Consider the following 23,731-nt stretch of genomic DNA (forward strand, 5'->3'; position numbering starts at 1 on the left):
CCAGTGAGAGGATCCCAGAGAATGGCCTGAAGTTGTGTCAAGGGAGGTTTAGGTTGGGTATTAGGAAAAGGTTCTTCACCCAGAGGGTGTCTGGGCACTGGAACAGGCTCCCCAGGGCAGTGGTCACAGCACCAGCCTGACAGAGCTCAAAAAGCATTTGGACAATGCTCTCAGGCGCAGGGTGTGATTCTTGGGGATATCCTGTGCAAGTACAGGAATTGGACTTGATGATCCTTGTGGGTCCCTTCCAACTCAGCATATTCTATGATCTTATGATTCTATACACTGACATGGATATACCCATGAATCCTGATGTATAGTATATACATCAATATTTTCTTTTGAAGAACAGAGCACATTCCCAGATAGACCACTCTGACTTCTTTTGTAGAAATTAGCTGATATGAAAATAAAATTTTTTAAAAGCCACTCTAATATTACTTTTATCAAAAACAAATTGAAGCAAAGTCCTATTTCTCTTTCTCTCACGAATACAGATATGATGACATATTTTGTTAGGAGAGATATTCCCTTAACCATTCTTTTTCCTAATTCAACTGACCTTGAATCTTTAGTGAGAAAAGAGAGTTTTCTCCACAATATATTTTTGGAGATCCAACACAGTATTCCCATCCATCATAAATTCATGGTGTTTGCAATTTTAAACACATTCTTATCACAGACAGGCAAAGTCAATATTTACTAGAAAAGGAGATTTTAAAACCTCTAAATGATTAATTATGCATCCTGGAACACTTACTGACATTTGTTTAAGTGGAATAAAATTCCTGGAGCTCTGGCACTGGAAGCAGCACTTGGAAGAGCAGCAATTTGCATCAAAGATTTTTGAATATGGATGCTGTTAGATCTATGACCTCATTCCAGTACTAAAGATTGTTCATCTTAGAAACCAACCTGAGATGAGACTCTTTGTTATAGCTCTAGGACACACAGAACAGAGCTTGCTATATATAGAGTCTGCAATTCAGCTGGCTTTAATACCTTGTCCTTCCTCATCTGGGTTTCCTCAAAAGTAGGATAATTCTATCAGACACTAGCAAAACAGACACCAGAAAAAATACGTTATTCCATTTCCTCTTGATTCTTGAAGGCCTTCTCACACCTCATTCTCAATTTATGCTGAGATTTGAAAATGAGATTCAGAAATCAACTATAGTAACATTAAGCCCTGCATCAATGTAATCAATCCCTCACTATCTTGACATACGAGAATGTAACAGATGTGAAAGGTTCACTTTGTGTGTTTGCATCCACATGGTACTAAATCAGCTATCCACATGATCTCCCATATTCTCAATTCAAAGCTTCCATATCTTCATCTCATAACAGCAGCAATAATGTCCAATCCTTTTGGACAACCTGCCATAACCTTACCCTAAACTCAGAACACTGAAAGAGTGCAAGCTCCTGGAAGTAAGTTCTAAAATATGAATCCTAAGATATTAAGGCTCTTGAAGCCTATCAATGACCTGTAACATATGTAGAATATATACGTGACATTTATCCTTTCCTTAGTCGTTCAGACTCTACGGGCCTAAGCAAACAATGAGTAAGGCAGGGAACATCAGAAGCCTGCCACAGTACATTTTTGCAAGAGATAAGGTAAGTGAAAGTAACCTTGATCAAAATGAATTCAAAAGAGTACTAAAACCCTTTGCTGTCCATAACATAAATATTAAACAATTTGAGTCCGTTCTTTGGAGAAACAGTTCCAAATCAGAGGAGCACTTACTACATTTGCTAGAATGCTACCATGGCGTATCTACATGTTGACTGCCTCCATGCAAGTGCTAACACTCATTCTTTCCATCAGCTTTGTATTAACTTCATTAACAAGAACAAAACTTAGGAAAGACATATGAAATATAAAGATAGATAGGACAAATATATGATAGAAATGATAGTTACTGCATAGAAAAAAAAATTAGCACCTGTCCAGATTACATCAACATTTCTTTCTTCTCCTTAATTATCAAGTTAAATAAGGAAGTTAATTGGTGTGAAATTAGCTATTCCAGTAAGTACAACTGGGGAAAACCAATCCACTGATCAGGTTTTTTCAGAGCCTTAAAAATTGGTCTTTATCAGACATACTGCAAACCTCAAATGGAATCTTTGTAAGATCTAATCTTTAACACATAGAACTATTATAATGTGACATTTTCAAATGTTTTTGGCATAGAATAGAAAATCTGAATGAGAACAATATTGGATGAAACTATTGTGTGGTACAAAAATTACTAAATCAGGTAATATTATTAACTAAGGACATTTCAAGCAGAAATCCTCTATCCTATGCTCTAGCTAATTGGAACAGTAGGACAATAAAAGGCTTTCCAACAATAAAAACACAGAATTAGTGCCTTAATTTCTTCTCTCAGTAACATGTCATATTTGAAATAAATAATATCAAAACAGAAGCATGATACTCAGCAATACATTTCATTTGCTGTGCTTTGCCAACAGAGGTCAGAATTACCTCAGCAGCATCCAAAGCATTACTATGATCATGACAAGAAATACTTTTATTACCACAAAATTACTTTCACAAAGACAAATAACATACTTTAACTAGAGGCTGAAGTTTCACAGCGACATACTGCAAAGGTCTTCCAAAGCTTTTTGGCATGTAAAACAGTATCAGCACTTAAAATGTCCTGAACACTGTTACTGAAATAACTACAAAGGTCATATCCATCACATGACTGACAAAGTATTTGGTAAGATATACTAGTAACCATTTGGATCACTCAGAAAAAATCAATTCATCCAACATGAGGCTTTTCATTGAACAAAATAATTTATGACACATAGCTTAGAAGGCAAAATGTAATTACAGTAAAAATATTCAGTACGTTTGCAGTGTATTTATGTTAGAATTCCCTATTTAAATCCATTAGGAGTTATTGTTTCTACTCTATTTAAAAGCCTTATCAAGTGTAGAAATGAAATCCAAGACTAAGAGGTTTAAATGACACAGAAGCTTCTACTATAATTGGCTGATGTGTAGTTTCAAGTAGCTTAAAAAGAACAATAACCCATCACTTATTTCCAGATGTATCTAAAGTGAACACTGTGTTTTATAATTTTCCAAAAACTAATTAAACACTGACAAAGAAATATTCTTTGTACCTCAAATAGTTTTACTGTGGAATGTTTTCTAGAAAATGAACCTGAGACCTACTCCATAAGTATTCCAAGTGCTCCATAGAGTTGCAGCTCTGTGGATCATGAACTTTTCAGCAATATTAAAATTAAAATGCTAAATTTGGGGGAATATATTTCAAGAACTATCTTTCAGCAACTTTCAGCATCTTTCTGCTTCTTTAAATTGAAACTGATAGGATACTCCACAAAATCTGTTCAGGCAAATATTTTCATGTAAAATATATTACAAGAGTCGGCCATAACAGGAATAATTTAATGTTTTTTCTGAACTGCCTGTCTGGTAACAGATATCTAGAGAACCCAAATTTGTGTGCAAATATGCCTCCTAATACCATAGGTTTAAAAAAAAAACATTGGAAAGGAGATCCCAGTTCCACAATAAAACACCATGCAAAATGATTCATCGCAACTCTCTAATCTACTATCAGCACTATGGCACCTGCAGGACTCATGGAACAATTACTGTGATATTTTCTGCTGTGTTTAATTCAAACAATGTTCCTACATCTTTATATAATTCAGCAGGAAAAAAACAATCCCCAACTAAATACCTTAGGTACTAAACTAAATGTATCCTGCAAGGCTAGACTGGCCTACAATAAAAAGAGGGAAATGATACACCAAAAAAGGTTATGAAATGCATGTGTGGATGGCAGATTCCATCTTGATTTCCTTTATTATATATATGTAAATATCTTTTTCTTTCATTAAAGATCATACATTTGCAGAGAGGAAGGGATCCTTGTTTGTGAAATCTCCAGAAAGCTGTAGGTTTTTAGAAAATGGTGGAGATGGGAAGGCCTCTAACATACACATGGGCTAGGTTCTCTAAAAGCTATTTAGTATTAACTGTTAAAAGAATCCAGACCCAAAACCCCCTGAAAAACAGACCCCACCTGAATTTACCTTATTCTGAATTCACTTTAAATTTCAATTATCTTTAATCTTGGAAAGAAAGGTCTTTTACTACATCTCATTCTAAGGTCACTTTTAACAATTGGATTTGACTGTTGGTTCAATCTTGGCAGTAAAATTATTCAGATGAAGCCATCATTTCACCAAAGGGGGCACAATCAGATTTCAAGTACTTAGAAGAGGAACACTTTCACCCAAGGGCTGAAGCCTGTCCAAAACTACACTTGTCATATTTGGAATCACACTAGAAAATCCACATATAGCCTTCTAGTGGAATTAAATTTTAAAAGTGGCCAAGGCCAATCTAATTGGTAGTTCATGGCTGGCCCCCCATGGCCCCACTACCCAGGCAAAGAAGCTCATACAGATGTTTCTGACACAGTTTAAGTTAGTAAAATTCAAGGAACGTTCCTTTCCTAGGGCAAGGGGGTTATAGTAGAAGGTAAATGTTTAAAAACCATCTAGTTACTAGCATATCCATCTCTTCTGGACTTTCAAGCAACCAGCTGAAAAGAGTGCAAACTGATCTGAAGGAACTTGGCATCTTAAAAGACATGAGAGCTCACCCCAAAACATGAAAAACCTGCATTGATAACACACAATTTGAAAAAAAATACTGTACCACAGCATTACTCCTATAACATTGATAACTGAGACACTGATTAATTGGGGGTACATTATTAGCATAAAGACTCCCTGCCGCCATGATTCCATACAAACTTTGATCATGCCAGTTCAGAGTAGACTGAATACACAGAGAATCTGTAAATATTTTTCAATAAAAGCATAATCAAACAAAGCTGGAAGGTTAATTTCTCCTTGGGCACAGAAACAGAATACCAGGATGCAGTTTATGGTTGTAGAAATTCTAAATCTATACCAAATCTACAGCAAACAAAACAGAAACAAAACTTCTGACCTTTTTTGGTAAAACTTTAACAGTTCGGTCAATGAAGGAATAGATTCTTATTACAGTGAAATACAAATTTTAACATAGTTGATCATATAGTTCTGCCACATAGAAAACAAAACTTTAGGAGCAGTCCAGAGCATGAAATAATTTCAGAACAGCTTGGAGGCTTTTTAAAATGGCAAGATGAATTTTATAGTTTCAGTTTCGTAGCCATTACAGTTACAAAAATCTTCACATAAAGGTAAATTGGTACAGGGTTGTCTCTAAGTTTGCAAACAGAAACTGGGTTTTGGCTTTTCTATATCAACTAGTTCCTCTGAACAACTTAAAATCCCTAACAGATTTTAGTTTCATCTACTGTTTAGACAGTAGAGTTTTATGTACTTGTCTTCCATGTCACAGAGGCACAATTGTTTCAGTCATTTACAAAATAGCAGTGGATATTGTGGGATCTAGAATATTTATGTACTGTTGAGATCACAGTACAATCGAGATCATTAAAACTATCCGGCTCTGCTTAGCTCCCAGAAAATATGTCATGGGTTGTATGCAGGTTAGGACTCTCCATTCTGCCAGACTCTGAATGCCATGTCAGTTCTCTTGTTACTTCAACTCTGAACCATCTAGGAACTCAGGCTGCACCAGCAATAGTAAAGTAAACATGTTTGGAACTATTTTCTGGCACTGAGGTCATACTGGCATAGAATGCTCCACACATACACTAATCAAACTTTCTAAACAGGATAGCTGCATCCAGATTGTCTATCAGGCCCTAGGCACATACTAATTCTTCAGCTGTGCCTGGTAGCTCTTTCCTTGGGAGAATGCCACATGGCACCTTCCAGTAGCCAGAAATGTTCCCTGGCACGTTAAAGTTAGATGCAGCCTCACATTCCTGTCATAAATTTGGCAGAAGCCTGTCTCTCACCAGCAGCATTTATCAGCTTGCAAGAGCACCACTGCTTGAGTTTGGGTCCAGACAGATCATGATGAGCCTCTGCCCCGTGGTTCATGTTTCTGCTTTATGCCTTTGATTCTCCCAGCAAAGGGCATAGAAGGGAGAAGTGGTGGCACACTGACCCCAATTCCTTTTTTAGCTCCTTGCTCGAGTGCTTGACTCCATGACAGCGGGTAAGGGGAAGGAAAGTTGTAGATGTGACTGCCCCAAACAATACACTGCTGTAGTTAATTTCTTTTCTTCTAATCTCCTTCTTCACATGCACGCTCATACTGATGGAAATTCCTAGCAGTGCACCCATAATAGCATAGTATACCTGCAAGGCAGCCTAGGAGTCTCATTCTGGTAAAAACTTAAGAAAGGAATCCACAATGGACTCAGAATGACCTTATTGCAGGAAAATACTGCTAATGGTTATGGCAGCATGAATCTCTTCAACTTTTTAGCAGAAAGAACACTTACCAAAAAAAGCAGGTTTTTTTGTCAAAAAAGCAAAGGTAGGCATAGATCTGAAAAACCTTCACATCGAAAATACCTACATTTAAGTTCTATAAACAGGGACTGCTGGAAAAAACTCCAAATTGTATAGAAGGAAGCCAGAAGTGACTGGGTGGGAAAAAAGAATTAATCCCACCAATACAAAATGAGCTGAAATTAAAGACAGCCAAAGGTTACTAAACTGACAGATTTCTCACTTCTGATTTCCCAGTCATCACAAATCAAGGAGAAAGAAGCCTTCTTAGGTGAGAGGGACCTAGTTAAACCTCGGAAATTTGTCCCACTAATCAAAGATATTGTTTTCCATAATTAATTAGATGGTCTCTCTAGAAGGAAGAATAAGTTTCCCTCTTGTGAGAACAGGTCAAGGATGAAAGTGAGACTTGGATATCCATACCCATGATAAAGGATATCCTGGAACTAGGCACTACCATAATGCCAGCCTGTCACACTGTTTCTGAAAATCCCTTAAAAAATGGAAAAGAAAGGAAGATGTAAATCAGGAAATTTAAAAAAAGAATGGAACTCCAATGCCTCATCGCAGTTGAGGCAGGGCAGGAGACACATTCAATTGATCTCTGAGACAAAGTTTCAGCTTCTGGAAGGCTGAGGTCATAAAATCAAATTACAGAATGTTGTCCTAAATCTCCTTCTCACAGTTTACAAGCCTACAGTAGGTCTGATAGTGTATTCAGAGCTTCTAGGAATTCGAGTGTTTAACTCGATATACTAATCTGAAAGATTAGCCAGCTTCCAGTATGGCAGATAGAATTTCATATCACTTTGTTTATGGATCACATGGTGGCAGAGCTACACTTCCACACCTAATCATCACAGTGAGGTTAAAAAGGTGCTCCAGTCCACCTGAGCATGGGAAACTGCCACTGAAGATACTTGGAGTCACAGAGCCCAAATTACAGGATTATGTACTGGACTTATTCATAACAAATTTTAAATTACATTTTCCTCAGATAAATCACATTATGGAAAAAAACTGTCTTACAAACCAAGAGATACAAATGACCTCCGTTGATTTAAACATAAAACAGCATTGAATTTTATAATCTGAACTATTCTTCAAGTTCAAGATGGACCCCATTTTCTTTCAAACTTGAAAGTAGCTGGTTTACCATTGGTTTCTTATGCATTAAAAATGGAACTAATTTCTTGGGCACTGTCACACAAAGTTGAAGGAAAATGGGAACGGTTCTGTACAACAACGGGGCGGGGAGGAGAGACTTTAGCAGATTTTTTAACCAATGCCCATACAAAGATAAGCCACAAAAGTAGAGTCCTCCTATTCTAAACACAACTTTGATAAATTCAAAGGGATTTCTATTATTATTTCTCTCTATTTCTGAAAGAAAAAAAAAAAGTTTATGCCAGTCTCTTATTCTATTGGCCACATAGAAGCATTTTATGCTTCAAACATTGTTGGCAGTTTGGCTGTGCACAGAATCACAAGGGAATCTTACTCTTCAGTGTCATTCCTCATACAGCCAAACTGCCAGCAATGGTTGTAGCAGATGTGTTTTCCTGACCCCATGCACTAAAAGCAACATTAGAGACATATGCGCTCTCCTGGATATGGTATTTTCCTTGTGCCAACATGCTGTAAGATTTTGAGCTCTGTAATTAATAAGTTACCATTCATCTAATCTAGGGGATCATCCATTTAATATTTTAATTGCCTGAAAAACTCCAGTGATAACATTTCTGGTGTCAATAACTAGAAACTGGAAGCATTCATACTTACTTTTTTGCACACAGGTGAGAAATAAACTAAATACATCACAAGAAAAAGGAAGAAAGAAATCAAAATACAGTTTATTTGAACTGAGCTCCTACTAGTTCAATCCTGCAATTATAAGCATTAAAAGATCACAAAGATTTGCTAGCAGGCTGTACCATCTTGTTTTCGCTTGTACATGGTAGATGAAGTGAATTACAAGCACTGCAGGTCAAGCAGTTCTAATTTCAGCTGCATGGTCTTATGTGTGCAGAAATCAATCAACCACAAACTTGTGGTCAACCACAAGATTAAAAATAATAAGAAGAATTCAAGTTAGTTATACTATAAAAGTAGGTTTGGGGTTTTTTTATTATTCATCATTTACTATTGCTAGAGGTGTGGTTCGCTGAGAAATAAAAGTATATAGTTCTAAACTTATACCCCAACCCATGGATCTCAAATGAAATATACCAAAGTCAACATAGTTACTATCAAATCGTCATCAATATTTCAGCATTGTAAAGATAGCAACATAAAATTAGGTTTTACTACAACATTTGGTACTATACTATAAAACATAAATTATGTATAAAATATTTTGAAGTCAGATGAGAGAAGTTACTTTGTCAATAATGCAGGCAATAAAAGAACAGCAATTTCCCATGTTTTAAGTTTTTCCAACAGCATTTGATTCTATTTTTATTGGTTCTATTGCTATTTCTTTATTCTTGTAGTTAAGATGAAAACATAAAAAGAGGGGAAGTTATAGCTGTATAATACATTAATAAAACAGTGAATTTTTTTTCCTAGTATTTTCCTGAATTCTTTTTATGTAAAGGGATAAAGTTTTTTTAAATAAAGCTATCTTTTCAGGATAAAATAAATCAAAATAAAAACATTTGACAAATTTAAGTCCAAACCATCAGCATAATTACTTCACTATTGTTACTGAAAGAGAAAAATAATTAAACTTCCAAACCTAAGGGACTGGAGTATCTTTGAAGAGTAAAAGCTGTCTTACAGCACTGTTTAGGCTAGAGAAGGCTTGGGGAGGATCTCACAGTAAGTATACAATGGGAGGGTATGGACACGGCAAAGCCAAACACTTCCCAGCAGTGCCCTGTGGCAGGACAAGAGGCAACAGACATGAAGTTCAACACATGAAATTCCATCTGGAAATAAGAAAACATTTTTTTACTGTAAAGGTTATGGAACACTTGAATGGGATGCCCCAAGAGGCAGAGTGTCCATTCCTGGAGGTACTCAAAATCTTCCTGGACAACCTCTTCTATCTGACCTCTGCAGATGATCTCCTGAGGGCCCTTCCAACATCAACTCTTTTGTGACATACATTAATTTTACATGAAGATGTATTCTTTTTTTTTACTAAGAGGTCCACCTCTTGATGTCATGCATGAAAGAATATATAACAGAAAATGCCTCTCTAATAATTTTTTCTTCCAATCCAGAGAATTCAAATTCTCATCTTCAACTATACAGAGTTTCATCTAAAAAATAAATCTAGACACCAGTAAGTAGACTGCATCAAGAGTAACTCACATATTATAGTGATGGAGTAAGTATACCCAGTCAATCCAAACCAGTCAGGTTTTTTTCCTTTCTAACACATATAAGGCAGGTGCACCTCTCATTCCGTCCTATATACACTTCCTAAGAAACTTGGAGCTAGGATGCATTCATGACATCTTGGCTGCTTTTGGCAGTCCTAGAGAGGCATGTAGGAGACACATTGAACTGCATTCGTTACTGCCATAACTTTCTCCCATTAATCACTGGGATAAGAATAACGAGACTGGTCAAAAGTTGATCAAGTGACTTGTACTGAAAATAAGACCACAATACATAACAATCCACATAAACTTGCAACATAATTATTTCTTTTCTCCTGAAAATCTAAATGTTTGTGGTCCAATTTGGACAATTTGAACAATTTCATCTTTTCAGAGTGTTTGTGACAATGTAGGTAATGGACTGACTGGGATTACAGAAGTTCTATCCCACTTAAAGGTAACCCTCTAATTTTCAGAGGATGAAGGAACTTCTAGGTACCAGAACTACTTTATTGTGAAATTATTTGTGAAGAATGCCACCTTTAACAAAGACAGACTGCAGTGGAAAACAAAGGGAACATGCAGTCATCTCTATCAACTCCTAATGAAGAAAGTAATAGATAAGGAAAGTTACTAAATTAGTACACCTTAAATTAGTCAATGAGGAAATAATACTACCAAAGAGGAAGGGAGGAGAAAATCACACTTGTCCAACAGTCTCACTGCTTAAGAATCTGAGTAACAGTAGCAAGTACTGAACATGACAGATCACGATCAATTCTTTGGCCAAGCTTCAGCACCAAAAGAACTTGCAGCTGTGGATATTGTTGCCAGAAAAGACAAAATGCTTATGGTGAGAATGTAACTGTGAAGATTTACAGAATATATGAAATGGACCTTTGGAATAATTTCATTCAACCACTTTCTCTGAGATGGGAAAATTTCAAAGCTGGAGCTAATTTTGAGATCAGTTCAGTTTGCTCAGGAAATTGTGCAGTCAAGTTTTAAGTATCTTCAGTCATGGATATTTCACCATCTCTCTTGCCAATCTTTTGCAGAGCTTGATTACCCTCACTGTGATTTTTATCCATAATACCCAGTCATAATTTTCCTTGTTGCATTTTGTATCTGTCCCCATTTTCCCCTTGCTGTGCACACCTGACAAGAGCGGGGCCCTTTGTAGTGCCAAAAGAAGTACTTTAGTTGAGGACACCTTAATGAGATCCTGCTCTGTGTTCTTTTCTTGAGTCTGAACAAACAGATCTTTCAAATTCTTGTATGTCAGTGCTCCGGCACCTTAATGATCTTGGTGAGTTTCTCACTTCTGGATTTTCCCCAGTTTTTTCGTATCTTCTATAATTAAGTCCAAAACTGTAAAAATATTTGAAGAGAGGTGAATAGGTACTTCCCTCAATGTGCTGGCCGTGTATTCTGTTGGCCTTCTCTGCTGCGAGGGCATACTGTTGACTTATGTTTTCATCACAGATGGCAGATGGGTTAGCCAACTACAAATTAGCCTTGGTAAATCCATGTTGATTCCTTCATTCACCCTCTAGTCCTTTTATGTACTTGGACACGCTGTCATGAAGAAAATACAGATGCCCTGATGGGGCTGAAGATATTAAAAAAACTGAAGATGATTCAATAAAGGAATAATCACTTTACATTCTTTATTCTATACATGGTTTAACAGAAGCCCATTATTATAATGGCTGTCTTTCAAATCTTGAACTTACTTCCTTATTCATAGGCTGAAGTCTAGATATTGTCCATCAATTCACTACTGTGAAGCCCTTTGAATTTCCAAGATCTCTTTTAAAGAGAAGAGCATACCAAATTGTAAACAAATACTACCTGGATAAAGCTGAAGGGCTACCACGTTCTGTGCTCTCTCTTCAGGTTCCTATGACCTATATTTCCTTTTTTTCATTCAGTTTAAAGTGCAGTGTTGCTGTTTTCTAAGGCCCAGAATTATGAAAAGGACAGTGCATACAGGATAGGTAATATAGATCTTTCTCCTCCGGTTAAGTAAGTTAAATACCTAAGAACAAATACACATACATTGAGTTGCCAGAATTAGGCACCTCAGCTAACACTCAGCAGAGTAATTTAAAAGAAGAACACTATGCAGTTCCTTAAATTTAGTCAAGAAGAAATTCTTAGACACACACTTCTGAAAACACCCTTCATTTCAAGGATAAGGAATCTCAAGACTAAAGAAAAATGTCCTCCATTTACAACCCATAGATTGGGGGACCTTTCAGAAATATAAGCAGCCATCTCCTCTTCCCAAAGAACACAGAAAATACTTTTTTTCTTTTCAAGGTGCTCAGTGGTGGTGGCAAATCCTTAAAAAGGGAAATGAGAGCATTCACCTGGGGAATACCCTGACTCCAGTCCCTTAACTAGTGAATGACTGTATATTTTATATTTTGGTAATTCTAGATAAAATACAGAAACAATCATAAGGATAGTAAATCCTCACACAGGCTTTGCAACAGAACATTTCAAGCATGAAGAAGAGCAAGGATTTTCTCTCAGTAACCTGTAACAAGTCTCTATGATAAAGCCTACACTGAATTATGCAGGAGATTCTGCAAATGGCTTGTGTTTCTAATGACTGGTAGTTTTATTAAAATCTGTCAAACAAAAGTAAGAAATACGAAGTTTGTGGCAAGATATCCAGCCAAAAAATAATCTATGGCATCACATCAAAGGAAAATTTCAGAAGTTATCCCAGAAATGTGCCATATTTTCATGATTGGATTCTTTCTTGAATTTAAGACTGAGAGATTACTACATATCAAAAAGGATAATGTGAATATTATCTTACACTCCATATGAACTGAAATCCTTACAGACCCAAGTAACAACTAATTCCAGGCTCTACTACTCCTGGTCCTCCTTGCACAAAGCAGGAATGGAATCTTTCACAGCCAGCTCAGAAGAGAAAAGAGAACAGTCAAAGGATCTAGAATACTTTAGCATTAGATTGGCTGTTACTAAATGAGCAGAAAAAGTGAATGGAAGTGAACTTCATTTAGTTGTCTAGATTTTAGCTGTGAAAAGAGCAGTAGGCATAATCACAAAAGAGTACTATTATTCTGTGAGAGCATATGAGACAAAGCTGGGAAAAGGTATGGGAGCTGTGTTAACTTAAAATTCTAAGGACTGTGACATTTGCCTTATGTGATTAAAGGGTTAAAACAACAGATATTCTCATTGCTAATAGCCTGGTCTGTGAGAGTTCAAATTTACCAATTATCCTGAAGCCAGCTGTCCATACCATTCTGTTCTAAATTTAATAGTCTTGAGAAAATGCTATCTTTCTAAATTAAAATGATTTGCAAAAGACAGGCTAAACCACTATCAAGTAAGATATCCACTTAGGCACACACATACATCTTTCACTCTCACTGAAGACAGTCTCCCTGCTTTTACTATCTCGCACTATACACTTGCTCCTGAAGAGCATCTACAGCTTTAAAGAAGGCATTTCAGTACTTTTATCCATTCCAGTTTTAATCCCTTTCTCCTACTTTATTTCTCCCCATGACAAGTAAGAAGCTTCTGGTAGAAGCTTCCTTTATGCAGATGTGTATTACTTTGGATGCCTACAGAAATATGAAATTTGTCAGATTTATTAAACTCTTGCTTTATCTTGAATTCTGCAATTTCCAGTACACTAATTTTAAAAGTCTTTGCTCATAAGTTAATGGATAGTCTTACACCATCAACTTTAAAACAGACTAAAATTGAAGTTCAGTTGAAAGCATCACCATTAAAAATTTGATTTTAAGGCAAAAGATCAAGATAAATAGAGAATAATTTCACACTAAAACTTGATCTGTTATTATATTAATAATAGGAATGAGCTGACATGCATTAATTATAATTATCCATGTAGGACCTCCTCAAATCTAAACAAAAATGCCTGAATACTTGATCTATTCATTAAAAAAAAAAAAATTGTAATTTCAAACCATCTTCTGAATTTTGTTCAGTTTTACGTCTAAAAAGGAATGACAGCTTGGATTTACTTTGACCACAACTGCCACACTTTAGAAGGCAAACCCCACATATAAAATATTTTTGGGTGATGGGTAATGCTAGATCCATTTAAATTAAGCCTTAATGTATTTGATTAATCTGTTATCAGTCAACTGTATGATGTTTCACTGACATTGCTTCTTGTCATTTCTAATACACTGTCTATTATGCTTTCCGGGAATTTTCAATCATGAACTTCACTAAACCTATTCATAAATACCTGAATAGGAAATAATTTAATACACCTGCCATGGGATAATGTAACACAAAACTAATGCATGATGCGCTCATTCCAACTGTTTAAATATCATACTCTTCTCAGAATAGCAACGCAATACTCTGAACATGTGCTTAAGTTCCTCTTGACTCCAATATCCTTGGTAATGTACAGAAAGGGAAACATCTCTTGAAGATTGTAGAAGAATTTACGTCTCAGGTACAGCCTCAAGGATCACCATCTAAAGGTGGTTTTTTAGACTCACTGCAAATTGCATCTTCAATATGGAAGGACAAATAGGATGGTTCTCACAGATCCAATATAAAACATAAAGATCTATTTCAAAACATGGGCACCTAGATATCAAGTGTAAGTTATATATAAACATGTTGGGTGCTGCCAATAGTCACTAATTTTCACTACAGTGAAAGTCAGATTATCACTAAGTTTGATAAAACTTCTGAAAATGAAATGGCAAACCTGTACACAAGGCATAATTTTATCAAGAGAAAGCAGTACACACTAGACCAGCAATCTTCTATGATGAGAAAATTTTCACTAACCTGAGGAACTCATTTAATATCAAATTATTTTTTAAATTATTGAAAATATGTCACAAATTACTGCCTTGATAAATCATTTAAGTAAAAAAAAAAAAAAATCACTATTTGTGATATCAAGAATAGATCCCAGTGTATAGTGCCAGATCAGCAACAGGGTTAAGTAACAGATTTTGCCCCAAATATCTTCAGGAACTGACAGATTAGAATTCCCCTGGATGTTTCAAAACAAAATGAACCAGGCACCAGGATGTGTCCCGGATTCCAACTGTATAAAAGACACTATTTTATTACAGATACCAGAGAAGAGGAACACAAATACCAAAATGCACCTACTGGAAGTTGAATGGAACTGAATACCAAAATGCAGACATCTGAGGAACTCTAGACAGACTCAAAACAAGTAAGAACCGCTCGCCTGTACGAAGAGATGTGAGAAGAAATTAAAATTTTGTCACACACTTCTTTTGTCATCTTGAGAAAATTTGAGAAAAACTGTTGGGAACATTTCTATTAGTGTTGCTTGCCAATACTGTGGTTTTGTATTGTAAACCGTGATTAGGAGTATTCTTACTGTATGTTGCTAGAGAATTTAGGTTCCCTGAGCTTTCTTGAGATCTCTCCATTCTTTTGATAGTATAAACAGAAGTATATGTATAGAGTGGTTATGTAAAGAATCTGATACCAAATTCTTCATATTCATTATTCTTTATATATTTTGTCTTTAAAAATATATTTTTGTTCTTAAAAATATTCTTTACTCATCAAAATGTTTAATTGTATTTAACCCATGCCTGAAGATTATCAAGGTTTTACTATAGTCTAATCCTGTTTTATAAAGTATTTTGCAATAGTTTCCAGTTTTTCAGTATCTGTCAATTTGACTAATGCAATTTTAGTATCTTCCTCCAAAATGAAAATACTCAGCAGAATCAAACTTTGGCATGTCTCTAAGTGACAATTTATTTCAAGACACTGAACAAAGGAAACAAACAGGTTGGAGAAATATGGGAGCTTTCAGACCAGACTTTGTTGAGATTAGCTTGGGAGTCAGCCACATTTAAGAGCATCTTCCTTTTTGTTTTATTGTTAGAGTAACCCTCTGGCTACTAACATTAAAATTCGGTAGAATAAGCTATCATTTATAGTCTTTATGTTTAAAGTCGCTTATCTAGTAGCACTTTAATCCATGACAACATTCATATTCAAGCTAATTCAGTGTTTGGTTTTTTCAACTTTAAGGCTTTAAGAATCAGAGTACGTTTGATTTACTTAAATATGATTATATATTTAAAATAAAAATGTTGCATATTCTGTATTCCTTTCATTATCCAATTTTATAATTCTCTTTTAAGATGGAACTTAGTTTTTCATAAATTATCATTCATTAATTATTAATGCTTTCTGCTCAGGTTCTAGATAATTAATGATTTTTTTTTCTTCATATTCCAAGTTAAATGATAGTAAAATATTATACTGGACTTAGAGAAAGCAATATTTATTGTCATATTTTTCCTTTCTGAAAACTATACTCCGTACCAATGGATGAGTTCAGTTCTTCACCATTTTCTTTAAAGAATTCTCAGATACGGCAAACATTTTCAAGCTAATACCCTTAATAAAATAAAACATCCAGCACATACAAAAAAAAAAAAAAAATTACTGATGTAGCATGTATTCTGAAATTTGCATTTTTTGGGTGGAGAAATTTTACAAGGTCTTCTCCCACTGTTCACCAGGCAAATACTTTGAGAATGTATCCTTCATAGTCAAGATGGATTTATAAAAACGTTGAATATACTGACATTCTGAAACTATTTCTCTACTTGGAACATGCTACCAGTGCAGCAGTTCTAGTGCAATACAAAGTACCTGCATCATGCTGGATGTGAGCAAAACAGTGCTTTTAATGGCACAGAGGAATTCTTCCATTCACTCTCCAGAGTAACTAATCAAACCAATAAAATTAACTTCATTTACTGAAAGATTGTTTTTCCTTTTAGATATATGTATATATACACACATACAAATAAATGACCTTTCTCCCCTTTTCAATCAAAAACTTGTTGATTCCAACTTTTCAAGCATTTTCATTATTTCTTTGAAAAGTCACTTAAATCTTAAGATTTCTAAAATTACTTCCATACTACTTGATTGCAGCATTCCCATCATTCTACTATAATAATCAGATTTTCTTTCATAAACCAGAAGTTCCTCGAGTGTACTATTTACACACTAGTGCACTCTACGACTCTCTTCATCCCACCATGCAGAATTAAATAAATCACTGTCTTCTGTACAAACCATGCTAGAAAGCTACTGCCCATCAGTAAAAAGCAGATTCAGATATGTTCTTTCTCTGGCTAACTTTTCTTCTTTATGGATGGTGAATTTAGCAAGTGCTCTAGCAACACTGCCTATTCTTATGCATTACCCCCTATCCCCAGTGTAAAAATCACATTTTACTTTGCTTATGACTAAAACTGCTTTGTTTAAGGTGAAATTTCACATGTCAGACTTCTAAGAAAGGAGCTCTAGAGTAGAAGAAGAAAATAAGGGATGAGGGCAGGAAATCTGAATTAGCATATGAAGGGAAATTCACAGGAAATTAAAATAAAATTAAATGAGAAGACAGAAAAGAGAACCCAAGTCATACAGGCAAGACATGAAATTTGGAGAGAAGGTGTTGAAATAATTAAAATAACTGAGGAAAAGACTGGCAGCATTAGCCTTCCAAGGGTAAAATGAAGAGCTGTAAAAGGACATGAAGAAACATAGGATATTTGGAATAAAGGCTAAAGCTAAGAAGACAGTTGGACAGACTAGAAGAGTTGAACTTTCATCAAGTGACCAGAAACACTTGTTAGACCCTGCCAGACACATTTTCCAAATGTGAATCCCATGATAACTGGGCAAATATCAGCAACACTTTCAAAAAAATAATAATGCACACAACCACTGGCTACCTGTACCAAGCATTCTAGTAAAGCACACAGAGCTCTGTGCAGCACATCCTGATGTGCCATTTCTCATTGATTTACATCAGGTTCATCTAGTTAGTGGCTTACAAGCTTGATAAGGCCAAAAGATGACTTCTTTGGCCATGAATACTCAGGGTCTTAGCCCCATGAGTTGCTATCACGCAGCTGGTCAGCTGCAATGCAAAAATTGAACAGGCCTAATGTATCTGTGTTGGTACCACAAACATGATGGAATTGCTACTTTATCAGGGTTTTTTTTAAAAAAAGAAAAAGAAAAAAGGAAATTATATATATATATAATCATGTAAAAATATTACAAGAAATCACACTGAAATGTCAAGAAATAGCACAGATAAGTTACGCATGCATTTCTTTGCTCATTAAACCTGCCTCAGCCTCTCTATGTAACCTACTCTAAAGGTAGGTCATGTACCAACAGAGCCTGCTAAATGTGATGTTAAACAGAAAGGGAAATACATTCTGAATGAACTAGATGACTGCATGGGAAAAAAGGTGAAATTCGTATGCAAGGTAGTGCAATATTGCCCTAGAGATGTAGACCTTCTGTACTACAGAGGTTTTCCGACAGTAAGAAAGTCTCTTAAATCTAACTTTGCAAGAATGATTGTCAAGCATGTAACTTTCAGAGTGGCCACTTCATATTCTGAATTTTAACAGCAAAAGCACTATTCGAAGTTGCCCTGCTAGTCAGAGGAAATTGTGCTTTGCACTTTTAAATGGTTTGTGATGACAAATATTCTGCAAAATCATAAAGCAGGTTTTAGGTGTTTTGAACCAGGCATCTAAAATTACTCAATGATGTTGACCCTAGTGTCTCAGGGCTTCACATATCCATTTGTAAAGTGGAGTAATTATACCCTGTCATCAAACAAGGTTGTTTCTGAAAATAAATGCATTATACTTGTAAAACTCTGCTGTGAAATAAGTGAGGAAAAGAACCCTCTTTACAGAGGCATCTGCAAACTGTGTGCTAAAGGCATAAGCTAACAGTCATAATGAGAAAATAAAATACTAAGTAACAACTAAGAGAGCACCATCCCTCTTGTACGAATTAAGTGGAGTGAATTTTATCTGCAGAACACCATGTGGTAATGTACAACATTCAGTGATACACACAATATGCCACCGACACGCCACAGTTCACGGGCAGACCATCTGCAGACCAATGTGGGTACACAGACATAGGACTGTCTGCAAAAGCCAGTGTGGATCTAACAGCACTTCTTAGCCAACTGCATGCATTTATAATGTTCCCAAAACTAGCTAAAGTCTGGAAGAATTGTAGCCACACTTGCATGACACTGAATCTGAGCTAAGAAGTCCCACTAAACCCAAGCTCGCTCTGTGTAGATCTAGGCTGGGTATCATTACTCCATGCATGTCAATCTAAAGAGAACCATATACAGATTATTAGATCTATATATCAACAGGGTCTGTTGATCCTGACACAGATAATGTCATCACAGGTAACACTGGCGCTTGTTACCTCACCATGCTTTCCAGTGCTTCAGGATATAAGAGATCCTAAATTTGCTCTCCCCACTTTCTATAACTGCCTAGACATAAGATGTTTAAGAAAGAAAGAGGATTTTGAAGTGCAGTATATGACCTTGATCTCTGCAAGACAGGTTTTTTACACATTAGCTGATCTATTTCTCAAGACAATTGCATGGTAACTGTAAAGGACATCCCTTCTGTACCTTCTCTTTATATCTCTTTTAAATAGAATATGTTTATTCATGCTTAACTAACAAAATCATGTCTCCAGGTTTTTTATAAACCAGTAAACCAGCCAGTCACTGTACTTCTCCTCACTCTTTCTGCTTTTTCATTATTTTAATTATCTTATTCCAAAGCAGCCCCATTGTAAATCTGAAGCATTTGAGTGTGAAGTTCTTTTGCTTACAATATGTTATAAAAAAAGGGCCATCCAGCACAATCTAGTAATACCATGGAAGTCAATTAAATGTGCGTGATCTAAAATTTCTCTCTTTACTGCCAGGAACCCCTAGTCACACTTTTTTCTCTTTTCACTATCATCTAAATTATCTCTGAAAACATATCAGACATCCTCATCTTCAGCTCTATTTTCTGAAGTAGTTTATTTTCTTATCAGGTATTTCTGCATAGAATTTTATTTCTTCATGAACTTACATATAATTAGTCAAATAGTCCAACAATTCTTTAGGATACTTGCTATCCTTATTATTAAGTCTCAGCTCATAGAAAAGAGTATACAACCCAAGCAGATTTCCATATTCTAAATAAAACATGTCTCCTCTATTTCACACTTTTCCTTTTTAATGTTGATGGGACTATGAGTGACTTGTCCTGTTTTAGTCTAATCATACTTGCCATTGGCTCATCCTCAGGAACACCAACACTTTTCCTAAACAAAGACATGAGTTTCTCTCTTTTCAGACTACTTTGTCACTGTATCCTTCCATCTAACTATTTTCAGCTCAATAGGCAATGCTTCCTGATCTGTGTTCTTGTATTATTTTGTCTCAGGTGATTCTCTTTATGGCTTAAACTGGTGGAAAGAGAGAAGAGAGAGATGGTGGCAGGGCAGAAGCGGGTGCAGAGATGTGGTGAGAAAGAGATGAACAGAAAGGCAGAATAATAGAGATAGAGTGATGGGGGAGAGAGAGGCAGAGAAGGGGGGCACAGGGAGGGGGGAACAGGTGGGCAGAGAAACTAAGAGAGAGGGATCAGAGGAAGGGGGAAGAAAGAAATGGAGATATTAATGAAAGACCTCTATGCTCCAAATTGATATATTTCAGTAATGTGATATTTTAATGAATGTATTTTTCTCCAAACAGTTCATCTAGAAGTCACACATGAATAGTAATTACTTCAGCAGACAAAAATTATTGCACAAATATAAAACTTCACCACAGACAAGAACGGATTGATGATACTCATCTGAAAAAGGATCGGTTTGAAATCTTGTTCAGTGCCTAAACAAATCAAACCTGTGACCAATACATGCATAACTGCACAGTTCTGCTAAGTCTATAAAACTATGGTCATATTAGTCTGAGAAGTCCGAAGTCCTGTACTTCGAAGTCCATGCCACAGAGAAAACTGCAGGTCCACTTCAAACAGTGCTAACGCTTCTGAACCTACCATCAGCACTCTTAACACATTTCTTAGTCATTCAAAATGTTGTCACACAAAAACAATGGAATTGAAAGGTGTGGTTTAGAAAGGTTTCAATACAGTACAAACAGAACACTCCCTTATTTTGCAACAAATTGCCTTTAGAATTCACTAAAGTATTTGACTTCCAAATTTTGAGTCACTGGTAATTCCACTTTCCTATGTGAGGCTTAAACTCAAGAATCATTCTGAAGTGGGGCTTTTTCGTGTTGACTCTTTAAGTTCCTTAAACAGAAAAGAACAGAATGTGAAACTCAAGGCTGCTGGATTATGATGGGAAGATTAAACTTAAAATAACCCTGTACCACAGTTCTGTTTCCCAAGCAAGTGTTGTGACCAATACTGCTTGGATGTTTTGGATTTAGTATCTTTAATCTATTTCAATATTTTTATGTAACTCTGTATAATCTTTGGTTTGAGGAAAAGTACATGCTGGATAAACCAGTTATTGAGAACTCTCCTGGGATAATGACAGACCAGAGACTTGAACCTGAGTCTCCACATCAGAGGTGAGTTACATGGTTATCAGCTTAACTACTGTTTTGGGCTCTGTTACACTCCATGCCATTTCTATGGTCAGAAACTTAGATCACAAGTATCATAAAAACTGCCACAGTTCAACAAGAAAAGCTGGTGTTTTTTTTCACTGAAGCTGTTTTTTTAAAAAATTATTAAAAAGAAATTATCCACTTTAATTTTACTACCTGATTCATTAGGACTAAGCTGCTCTTCACTGCTATGTGAAACATTCATGCACAACTACAGACATACAAACACCTCTACTTTCTTGAAAAAAAAGATAATGATTGGGAGGGAAGAGGACACGTATGTTTGACATCATCATATCATTGATGCATGCCTCTAAGGAAAGGAACTTGGCTCTTTTCACTGAAGCATAGATCTATAAAATGGACACATAAATACCTAACTGTGACTGAGCTAATTTCAAGATTTTTCAAGGTTTCCTATAGAGGCAAGATATAACTCAAATTTATTTGCAAAATTTCTTCAGTATCATTTTTCCCACTTGCATTATTTTCTGGAGGATGGTGATACCCAGCCCTGTCTCATTAGCATTGAAATAACATCCCACAACAGGAAAAAAAAAAAAAAAAAAAAAAAACCAAAAAAAAAGTGTAAAGATAAAGTGAGAAATTATTTACATTTAAGTTTTTAAGCTGTAGTGAAAAATACTGACCTATCGAGAAAGTGATAGGCTCACTCATTATTGATTAACAGTGAAACACATAAACACAACTTGCTAGTGTTTCAAATGAAAAAGAGAATCTCATGATCAAAGCACTAACAGAACTGGAGTCGTAATATTTAGCACAGTAACACTCAGTTACACAATATCATTAATATGGTCAGTGTCTAGTTACAGAATACATTGCTGTTAGCCAAAATGCATTTTCTTCATTTCGAATGTGAACTAATGTTTAGGTGTGCAAGTCTTCAGCTGTTATGCTAAAGATAAATGATCCCAGCTTAAGTCTGAGAATCCATTTGAAGGGATACAATGCAAACTTCTCACTGGATACTGTAATTGCTACTCAGAGCATATGCCTACTGACCCAAAAACCTGCTCAAAAAACAACCACTTGAAAGTGATGAAAAAAATCAGATACTGTATTACATAGAGCCAACTTCAGCACAGCAGCACAATACCAAATTAAAAGACATTAAAAGACACTTCAAATGAGAAGCTAAAGTCAGACTACTTTTTTCCTTTTCTGATAATTTTTAAGCCAGGTCACAAATCACCAATCTTAGTGCCAGGTGTTTGTTACCAGGTTTCTAAGCATTTTCAAATCTCGCTAAAAATCTTTCCAGGATGCCCATGAAAACTAAACTTAAATCATCTTCAGAAAGAAATTCTTCACACATGAATCAAAAGTGATTTAAATATCAACTTTAAATGAAAAAAAAAAAATTTAACCATTCATATTATTGTCAAATTCTGTATGCTTAGATGTGTAATAATGTACCCTAATGGAGTTGCAAAGGGAAAATGATTTGTCATCAAAATTATAGTGTGTTTGCCTCTGATAATCTGACTGTTAGGCCATGTGACTAAAATTGTAGACAATTAGAAGTATGCCCTGAGCAGTGCTAACACAGTCAGGACAGCCTCCTTTGCTGCTCTGGTAAATTTAAAAAAGTTCTTGACAACTCCCTATGTGAGTGTCAATTAAACTGCTTTGAAAGGTAGCATCTGCCTTATAGTTACAGTGAAAATAAAGCCATCCTTTGCTGAGTTTTGTATGCTTTACCCAAGGTTCATCTGATGCCCAGTAAGTTTGGTAGTGCAATACTGTGAAATGAATCTGGCATATAGATTGCTTTCTATGGAGCTGAGAAAGAAAATCCCCAAAGACCCAACTTTCCAGGAGTGTAACGAATTGCCAGTTTTACCAAAAGATTTATTTTCCTCGGGAAGATCTCAGCTGTATTCTGGACTTTTCCAAGAATCCCAGAAGACTGCAATAATGCATGTTGCGTGACAGTTGCTGGAGCTACAGTGAATGCTACAGCAACTCACAAGCCAAATGAAACTTAGCAACAGAGATGCATATTATGAGCTGACCTTCTGCAATAACTGTTCTTAATTCCTCTTTAGGAATTGTGACACTCAGAAATGGTGACATCTTGTGTAATTTAACAAAGTCATACTTTCAAAGGAGATCTGGATAATTAGCTACTATGAAGACTAGCCAAAGTAGTAAACTTTCAAAGAAAGAAGTCTAGACATTCTGGCTCCATCCTTAAAAAAATAATCCTGAGCCTGCCTTCTCATTCTTGACTGGTTTTTTTTTAACCCAAGAACATACTCTAACAGAAATACCACAAAGGGACTGAGTTCCTTCCATCATTTTTCAGAGACAGTGGGTTTGGCTTTGGCATTTTCCCAAGTAGCTAGGGAAATTCATCCACATTTGCTATGGGTCCCTTGGGCAAAGACTA

At 35.8% G+C, this 23,731-nt stretch overlaps 1 protein-coding gene across 9 annotated transcripts in view; it reads right to left on the minus strand.

Moving 5' to 3' along the window:
- ANKS1B (ankyrin repeat and sterile alpha motif domain containing 1B) overlaps positions 1 to 23,731 on the minus strand; it is a 414,782-nt gene that overhangs the window by 378,076 nt on the left and 12,975 nt on the right. The window lies entirely within an intron of this gene.

This window comes from Aphelocoma coerulescens, chromosome 1A (genome assembly GCF_041296385.1).
Source record: "Aphelocoma coerulescens isolate FSJ_1873_10779 chromosome 1A, UR_Acoe_1.0, whole genome shotgun sequence".
NCBI lineage: Eukaryota > Metazoa > Chordata > Aves > Passeriformes > Corvidae > Aphelocoma > Aphelocoma coerulescens.